The 10,357-nt window shown below is 36.2% G+C and overlaps 2 protein-coding genes and 1 pseudogene across 2 annotated transcripts in view; all 3 read left to right on the top strand.

Moving 5' to 3' along the window:
* Positions 1–10,357, top strand: part of LOC125870942 (receptor-like protein Cf-9 homolog) — a 244,979-nt gene that overhangs the window by 84,604 nt on the left and 150,018 nt on the right. The gene's annotated exons all lie outside the window — the stretch shown is intronic.
* LOC125870857 (receptor-like protein Cf-9 homolog) overlaps positions 1–10,357 on the top strand; it is a 190,207-nt gene that overhangs the window by 11,248 nt on the left and 168,602 nt on the right. The gene's annotated exons all lie outside the window — the stretch shown is intronic.
* On the top strand, positions 672–3,521 carry LOC125870894 (receptor-like protein Cf-9; annotated as a pseudogene).

Genomic DNA, 10,357 nt, shown 5'->3' on the forward strand with positions numbered 1-10,357 from the left:
TGTAGATATTAAGTCTCTTTCCAATTGAGAAATTTTGCAGTTCTTGTATTTTGTTTCTTGCATCTCGAAATCAAGGCTATAGGATCCTAGCATTTAGTGTTAAATAGGGTAAATACTTACTCATCTCGATTCCGTTGCTGCAATTTGAGTCTTATACAATATGACTAACAAACAGTTAAGACTAATAGTCTCATCTCATTGTGAGTTCTCATCCTACCGAGGCGTTTATAATTATGTAGAAAGTCTCATTCAACTTGGTGCACTTGCTTGTGGTTCAAATGATTGTCCATCTACAACATAAGGCACAAGTTTAACTTTAACCTCTAAAGACGTACTCATCCCATCACACTGCTTTATAAAACAGAGGAATCAATGAAATGACTCCACGATTGTCTCCGATGTAGGTAAAGTCAACAGAGACACCTCTATTGTTTTTTAAGTTTACCTCATCATTACTTCTTGTGCTATTACTCAGTTGTGTGTTTATATCAATTTCAGTTGTGGTTGATATTCATATTGATGTTCATATATTTGCCAATAAAATAGAACACGCTAAAAAGGGAGAAGGCACAACCACCCCCTAGACTATGACCGAAATTTCAGAGACACGGCTTAACTAAACTAAGGTCCTATTACCCCCGAACTCATTTTATATATAATANAGTGCAACAATGGGCTACGTAAACCTTGTATTTTTTATGCTATTTCCCTTCCTCTCCCAACTTTCTTTCTCCTCATCCTTACCTCATTTGTGCCCCAAACATCAAGCTCTTGCTCTTCTACAATTCAAGCACATGTTTACAATAAGCCATGATGCTTTTGATCATTGTTTCAACGCAACAGGCCAACCGATTCAGTCATATCCGAAAACTCTTTCCTGGAACAAGAGCACAGATTGTTGCTCTTGGGATGGAGTTTATTGTGACGAGATGACAGGACAAGTGATTGAGCTCAACCTCAGTTGCAGCCAACTTCATGGCAAGTTTCACTCCAACAGTAGCCTATTTCAACTCTCCAATCTCAAAAGGCTTGATTTGTCTGGTAATAATTTCTCTGGATCACTCATTTCACCTAAATTTGGTGAGTTTTCTAGTTTGACGCATCTTGATTTGTCGTATTCAAGTTTTACAGGCCTAATCCCAGAAGAAATCTCTCACCTTTCTAAATTACAATTTCTTAGTATCCAGAGTAGTCAATTAAGATTTGGACCTCACAATTTTGAACTGCTCCTTAAAAACTTGACTCGATTAAGAGAGCTCTACCTTATCTCTGTGAATATCTCTTCCACCATTCCTCTGAAATTCTCTTCTTATATAACAAATCTAGGACTTTCAGGCACACAGATATACGGGGTATTACCTGAAGGAGTTCTCCACCTTTCCAACTTGGAATCTCTTTATTTAATAGACAACCCCCAGCTCAATGTTAAGTTTCCCACAACCAAATGGAATAGCAGTGCATCACTCATGGAGTTAGTTCTCTATAGTGTGAATGTTACTGGTAGGATACCTGAGTCATTTGGTCATCTAACTTCACTGCGTACATTGGCAATAGCTTCTTGTAATCTCTCAGGCTCTATTCCTAAACCTCTATGGAATCTCACCAACATAGAGGATTTGGACCTTGGTGATAACCATCTTGAAGGACCACTTTCTGATTTCTTTAGATTTGGAAAGCTCAGGTCGTTATCACTTGGAAATAACAACTTTAATGGCAAACTTGAGTTCTTATCCTTTAACAGAATCTGGACGCAACTTGAATGGCTAGATTGTTCAGTCAATTCCGTAACAGGTCCCATTCCTTCTAATGTAAGTGGTATGCAAAACCTATATTCACTCTACTTGTCATCAAACCACTTGAATGGGACTATACCTTCCTGGATATTCTCCCTCCCTTTACTAGGGCAGTTAGACTTGAGTGATAACCATTTCAGTGGAAACATTCAGGAGTTCTATTCTGAATCATTGTATCGAGTTGTTCTAAAACAAAATCAGCTGCAAGGTCCTATTCCAAAGTCACTCCTAAACCAGCATGATCTATATTATCTTGTCCTTTCGCACAATAATCTCAGGGGAGAGATTTCTTCAACCATCTGCAATCTGACAATACTGACTGTGCTAGATTTGGGCAGCAATAATTTGGAGGGAACAATCCCACTATGTTTGGGTGAGATGAGTCGACTTTGGGTTTTGGATTTAAGCAACAATAGTCTTAGCGGGACAATTAATACTACTTTTAGTATAGGAAACCAACTTAGAGTCATTAAATTTGAGTAGAATAAGCTAGAGGGTACAGTTCCGCAATCTTTGATCAATTGCAAATATTTGGAAGTTCTTGATTTAGGTAACAATGAGTTGAATGAAACATTTCCTAAATGGTTGAGAGCCCTACCATATCTGAAGATTCTAAGTCTGAGATCAAATAAGTTCTTTGGCCCTATAAAAGATTCATCGACTTACAAGTTTGCTCAAATTCGAATCATTGATCTCTCATCCAACGGATTTAGTGGAGATTTACCGATGAGCCTTTTTGAGAATTTTGAAGCTATGAAAATAAATGGTGAGAACAGTGGAANCTTATTATTACACAAATTCCTTGATAGTGACAACAAAGGGACTGGAGCTTGAACTTCCTCGAGTTTTGACTACAGACATGATTATCGATCTCTCAAGGAATAGATTTGAAGGTCATATCCCAAGCATTATTGGAGATCTCATTGGGCTTCGCACGTTGAACTTATCTCACAATCGCTTGGAAGGTCACATACCAGCATCACTGCACCAATTATCTATACTTGAATCATTGGATCTCTCATCCAACAAAATCAGTGGAGAAATTCCACAACAACTTGCATCCCTCAAATCACTTGAAGTCTTAATCTCTCTCACAATCATCTTGTTGGATGCATCCCCAAAGGAAAACAATTAGATACGTTTGAGAACAGTTTATACAAAGGAAATGATGGGTTACGTGGATTTCCACTCTCAAAGGATTGTGGTGGTGATGATGGGGTAGCACAAACGACGAATCCAGTTGAGCTAGATGAAGAAGGAGGAGATTCATCAATGATAAGTTGGCAGGCGGTTCTCATGGGTTACGGTTGTGGACTTGTTATTGGACTGTCCATAATATACATAATGTTGTCAACCCAATATCCAGCATGGTTTTCGAGGATGGATGTAGAATTGGAACACAAAATTCTTACGAGAATGAAAAAGCACAAGAAACGACATTAGTATGTAACCTCCAGGTATTCAATTTAATTTATGTCCATCAATTTTCTACCTTTTTCATCCTTAAAGCTTTTAACTTTACTTCTTCATTTTTGAAATTTGCAGGATTCAAGTCCACTACATTGCTAGGATGAGAATAAAAGCTTTTAATTTCATAGTTTGTGATATTTCATAAAGTGTTTGTTACATTTTATATGTTTCAATTGCGAGGAAAAACCGTAGAATTTCATAGAATGCAAAGATGTCAAAAGTGAAACTGGAATTACAGTAGAATACATGAGTCGATTTGCTAGAAAACTGGAATAACAATAGAAAGCACATTAAAAATACTAAAACAATTCCAAATTCTCGCGTACTTTGAAATAGAAAAAGTATTCCTCGATATCACATTTAAGAAGAAAATCAGCAGAACCGCTTAATTTGATGAGTCATGACTTCATCATGATGCAGGCTCAGGATCATCACAGCTGAAATGTGTGCCAACAGCCCTTGGGGATTTCTCAATTATCAAAAGAATCTCGATGCACAAAGCAGAGTTGTGTAGTTACAGAGTTGGCTGCAGTTATCAACTCTACTAAATAAAACTGTGGGCTGGAACCTTGTGTATTTCAGGTTCTAACATTGCTTTTTCCCAACTCAATAGCTCCACCAAGTATACAAGCACCCAAGACGGTAACATCAGCTTCAAAAAAAAGGCATCTTCTTTATGAAGTTGTAAGCTTCCTGTAGTGGATCAACCACACAACCATAATGTTTCATTGTGTAGTAGATCAAGTCCGAATTCATGTGACATTGCTTCAAACAATTAGAACCCGAATTCAACAAGCTTGGCACACGCACAAGCTGGAAGAAATCATAGCATTCCATGTGCAAACCTGCTCCATCGCATCAAATACCTGTGTTACAGCAAATGGTTAAAAATACATGCAAAGCCTCGTACTATAAGGATAATATTTAGGACACTAATAGCAGAGCTCGAATCAAATTGATGATGATTTCTTCTTCTTTTCAGATAATAATAAGCTTCTTGCTTATGCAACATGTTGAAGTACTAGTTTCTAATTTTCCAACATAATATTTTCTTTACGTTTGAATTGAGCTCCTTTTGAAACAGAATACGCAAGGCATAACTTATTATCTATGTTATCTAAACTTTTGCTTTGCGAATTAGATACTACACAACTTATGCCGGACAAAGGAAAAAGTTCTCTTACGAAACTAGGTCATAGTTAAGGGTACTTTGACCCACAAACTTCCATTAAATGATAAGCAGGGGTAAAAATTAAAGTCCATCGATTGAGGGATAATAATTAAAGACCACCCCAAAATAGGGGCGGTCACCAGAACTGCAGATCCAAACCAATTTACAAGACAGTGTTAAAATAAACCGACATCAATTGCACAAAATTCTTAATGAAGAAACTCTTAAAATAGTGTGATATCGTTGTCTTTGGGAAAAACGTGCACAATTTTCTTCCAAATGCCTCCAATCATTAAGAGTATCACTTCACTTTATACACATCTTCTTTTTCTTATTAACTTCTAATGCGAGACATTGTTCATATACCCAACCAACATAACATGAGGTATTCCGTTATGGTTTTCATATGCAGCTCATACCTGCAGATTTATCACCAAAACAACACTCCGCTTCATCACTTCCTCCAGTTCCAAAATTGTGGAAATATGAATATGGAAAAGTAATTAACAGAATTTACTATCTTGTTCACTTTCAGTATTCCCTGGATACAAATTAATTCCCAAAGTTGACAAATAAGCTCAGCATAATTTCATGTGTATCAGAACAAATACATGTGTTATATATTACAAGTATTGGGACTTTCATTTGAATCTTTCTTGAATTGACTTGAGAATGTGATTTGACTTACAGTGCAATGACTTGAGAAAGATTAAATAGTCTTTACATATTGTGTGACACATCGAATGTGAATGTGTAATTTTAAATAGTCTAAAATTGACTGAAAATGACTATGTGACCTTCCTGGAATTGATTACTCCAAAGCAACACTTAAATGTGCCTAGTAAATTTATTTTTATCTGGCTATTGTCAAATTCCAAATACTACTTCACATACGTATCATTTTATAATCAACTATGCATAGTTAAACATATTAGCACATATTGTATAGTTTTTGCTATTTTTAATAACTTGGCATATTTTTAACTCAAAGGAGATTCGGACTCAACTTCAACTTCTTCTGTACAATTTCAAGAAGAGCAAAACACATTGACATCTGAATTTACTTCGAAAATTTAAAAATGGCTTTCATACTTCGAAGAACTTGATCATGGGAAATAAATTAAGACATGGCATACACCTTCTTTTGCTTAAAAAAGTCGACACTACTTAAATAAAAGGACACTAATTATCAACTTGGGACAGAAAGTAAGACCTTAAAATCACAAGAAGTGCAAATCCAAACCAATTAATAAGACGAATTGTGAAAATNTTTCATTTGAATCTTTCTTGAATTGACTTGAGAATGTGATTTGACTTACAGTGCATTGACTTGAGAAAGATTAAATAGTCTTTACATATTGTGTGACACATTGAATGTGAATGTGTAATTTTAAATAGTCTAAAATTGTCTGAAAATGACTAGGTGACCTTCCTGGAATTGATTACTCCAAAGCAATGTTATCAATATGTGTATAAAAAACCAGAATTACTGATTTCAATAAACTTTGCAGAAACACGAAGTAACCAAAGTTTAATAAATCAGTAAGAATAGATGAACAGAAATAATTGACAAAACTAAAATCTGTAAAAAACGTACCACAATCTGGACAAACAGAATCAGAAAAAAGATCAAGCCCACTGAATGCACAGTGTCCCCTTAAGGAAATTATTCCCCTCTAGTATCCGAGGTTTGATTTGGAATATGTCCTCCCAGGATAGAATGATCTCAATCACGAGTGTATTGATACCCAAAACTCTGGTGTCAGCGAACCACTCAACAACAGTAAAATACACGAAGAAATTTTGTGCAGAAGAAGAAGAAGAAATCAGAAAAATTCGTAAGGAATAAGTCTGAGGAATCAATGTATTTATAGGCAAGAGGAACTGGTTCCGAAAGGTTGCAATCCTTTCAGAATCCACACGACCATTCATGAAAGTTTGCAACCTTTCAAACAAGCATGGCTGTTTTTGAAAGTTGCAACCCTTTCAGAACAGTCACTTCCAACGGCGGGAAATTCAAATAAAATGGGAAAGATTTAAATAAAACGGGTCGCGCGTGGATCCAAGTCGGGTCGGGCCAATTAACTAATTAATTGAATCGGTTAATTAACTAATTAAAACGTTGGCCATTTAATTTAATTTAATTAATTAAATAATTAATTAACTAAAATAATTAAAACAAACTTTGTCCAAAAATAATCTCTCGATCATTTTTCCAAAGCCAAAGCCGAGCCGAGCGAGTGACGACGACGGCGGCGCGAAGGGGGTCCCTCTTTCCAACCCTTTTAACAATTAATAGGAGTGTTTCTATATTTAAACTCTCCTATTTTTCTTTCCACCACCGATGAGGGACAAATGTCTTTTCAATAAAGCATAAGAGGACTTTTCAAGTTCTCAACTTTCCAAATTCCCAACTTTACAAATTCCCAACTTTTTCAAGTTCCTCTTTCATCTTCCCTCCATTTCCCATTAACTCTTGCTACATACCCAACAAGCAACACTTAAATGTCCCTAGTAAATTTATTTTTATCTGGCTATTGTCGAATTTCAAATACTACTTCACATATGTATCAGTTTATAATCAATTATGCATGGTTAAACATATTAGCACATATTGTATAGTTTTTGCTATTTTTAATAACTTGGCATATTTTTAACTCAAAGGAGATTCGGACTCAACTTCAACTTCTTCTGTACAATTTCAAGAAGAGTAAAACACATTGACATCTGAATTTACTTCGAAAAATTAAAAATGGCTTTCATACTTCGAAGAACTTGAATTAATTATTATCATGGGAAATAAATTAAGACATGGCATACACCCTCTTTTGCTTAAAAAAGTCGACACTACTTAAATAAAAGGACACTAATTATCAACTTGGGACAGAAAGTAAGACCTTAAAATCACAAGAAGTGCAAATCCAAACAAATTAATAAGACGAATTGTGAAAATAGACAGACATCAATTGCACAAAATTATTAAAATGGTGTGATTTAGTCAGCTTTGGGAAAAACTTGCACAGTTTCCTCCTAAATGTCTCATTCGAAATTGTGCGTGAGACTTTCATCTAACGTGGCCATGAGCGTTAACCAGTAGGAGCGCGGATTCTTCACCAAAATCTCTGGCCAAGGAAGGGATACTGATATGCTCTATGTTTCCAAATTGAAACTATAGAGATAACGGCCCTCAGTGAAGTAGATGGATTCTTTTTTAATATGAGTGCCTCTTGTACAACATGTTGTTCCACCATAAGAATTATCTAAGAAAATTGCTGTTTCACCAATACTTTTCACCTCCTCCCACACTGCTTTTACAAAATCAAACCGAAATACTGTAATTTTGTATACATCAACATGGGTCCTTCCATATAACAGTATGTGAACATATAACAGTTCAACCTCTTTCTCGTCGTCATGAGATGATGATTGAAAGAGGTAACTCCTAGAGTATGGCATGTCTAAGAGTTCTGTGAAGTGATCATATGGAGGTTGGTTAGTCATTGGTGTAGCTGATATTGTTCCTGATGAATCATCTACATCCAAACGGAGTAGAATGTGTGGTGTCTGCCATGTTAATACATAAAAATCTCCCTTGAATACTGTCCATCCCAAAAAAAGGTCAACTCCAATAATTGATTTCAAATCTTGTTTATGAAATTCTTGATCATAACCTGGCTTGCACAAGTAAAGTGCAGGCGGAGGCGTATTCTCATCATCATCATCATCNCCAAAAAAAGGTCAACTCCAATAATTGATTTCAAATCTTGTTTATGAAATTCTTGATCATAACCTGGCTTGCACAAGTAAAGTGCAGGCAGAGGCGTATTCTCATCATCACCATCATCATTGTCATTGTTTGTAACAACATCATCATCAGGATTGTCATTGTCTATGTCATCATCATTAGAATCCGTGTTATCATCATCAGGATCTGTGTCATCATTGGTGTCTTCATCATTGGCATACTCATCATCGTTTGCACCATCATCGGAATCCTCATTGTCTATGTCATCATCATTGGTATTTGTGTCATCATCATCGGGATCTGTGTCATCATTGGAATTCTTATTGTCTGTGTTATCATCGGTATTCTCATCGTCATCATCATCATCATCAGGAGTAGTCTCATGAATAAGGATACCTGAATCATTTGGTCATCTAACTTCACTGCGTAAATTAGAGTTGTTTTCTTGTAATCTCTCAGGGTCTATTCCTAAACCTCTATGGAATCTCACCAACATAGAGGATTTAGACCTTGCTTATAATCATCTTGAAGGACCAACGTCCGATCTCTTTAGATTTGGAAAGCTCAAGTGGCTGTCACTTGAAAATAACAACATGGATGGCCAACTTGAGTTCTTATCCTTTAACAGATGGATGCAATTTGAATTCTTAGATTGTTCGTTCAATTCCCTAACAGGTCCAATTCCTTCTAACGTAAGTGGTATGCAAAACCTACAACATCTCTACTTGTCATCAAACCATTTGAATGGGACTATACCATCATGGATATTCTCCCTCCCTTCACTAACTGATTTAGACATAAGTAGTAACCATTTCAGTGGAAACATTCAGGAGTTCAAGTCCAAAACATTGTTTTCCGTTATTCTAAAACAAAATCAGCTGCAAGGTCCTATTCCAAAGTCACTCCTAAACCAGCGTGATCTGTATTTTCTTCTTCTCTCGCACAATAATCTCAGTGGACAGATCGTTTCAACCATCTGCAATCTGAAAACACTACAAGTGCTAGATTTGGGCAGCAATAATTTGGAGGGAACAATCCCACTATGTTTGGGTGAAATGAGTGAACTTCCAGTTTTAGATTTAAGCAACAATAGTCTTAGCAGGACAATTAATACTACTTTTAGTATTAATAACCAACTTAGAGTCATTAAATTTGACGGGAATAACCTAGAGGGAAAAGTTCCGCAATCTTTGATCAATTGCACGTATTTGGAAGTTGTTGATTTAGGTAACAATGAGTTGAGTGACACATTTCCTAAATGGTTAGGAGCCCTAGTTTTTTTGAAGATTTTAAACTTGAGATCAAATAAGTTCTATGGCCCTGTAAAAGATTCTTGGACTGACAACTTGTTTGATCAAATTCTAGTCATAGATCTCTCATCCAATAGATTTAGTGGAGATTTACCAGTGAGCCTTTTTGAGAATTTTCAAGCCATGAAAATAATTGGTGAGAACAGTGGAACCTGAGAGTATGTAGCAGGTACATATTACACAAGTTCCTTGATTGTGACCACAAAGGGACAGGAGCTTGAACTTCCTTGAGTTTTGACTACAGAGATTATTATCAATCTCTCAAGGAATAGATTTGAAGGTCATATCCCAAGCATTTTTGGAGATCTCATTGGGCTTCGTACGTTGAACTTATCTCATAATCGCTTGGAAGGTCATATACCAGCATCACTGCACCAATTATCCGTACTTGAATCATTGGATCTCTCATCCAACAAAATCAGCGGAGAAATTCCACAACAATTTGTATCCCTAACATCACTTAAAGTCTTAAATCTCTCTCACAATCATCTGGTTGGATGCATCCCTAAAGGAAAACAATTTGATACGTTTGAGAATAGTTCATACCGAGGGAATGATGAGTAACGTGGATTGCCACTCTCAAAAGATTGTGGCGGAGATGAAGGGGTACCACAAGCAAGAGCTCCATTTGGGCTAGATCAAGAAGAAGAAGGAGATTCAGAAATTATAAGTTGGCAAGCGGTTCTCATGGGTTATGGTTGTGGACTTGTTATTGGATTGTCTATAATATACATAATGCGGTCAACTCAATATCCAGCATGGTTTTCGAGGATGGATGTGTTGGGTTTAGGATTTTTTTTTCCCTTCCTATGTGGATAAAGAAAAGTCTTATTAGGACTAACCCACTTTAGCCCATAACCCAAAATAT

The sequence above is a fragment of the Solanum stenotomum genome, chromosome 1 (assembly GCF_019186545.1).
Source record: "Solanum stenotomum isolate F172 chromosome 1, ASM1918654v1, whole genome shotgun sequence".
Taxonomy (NCBI): Eukaryota; Viridiplantae; Streptophyta; class Magnoliopsida; order Solanales; family Solanaceae; genus Solanum; species Solanum stenotomum.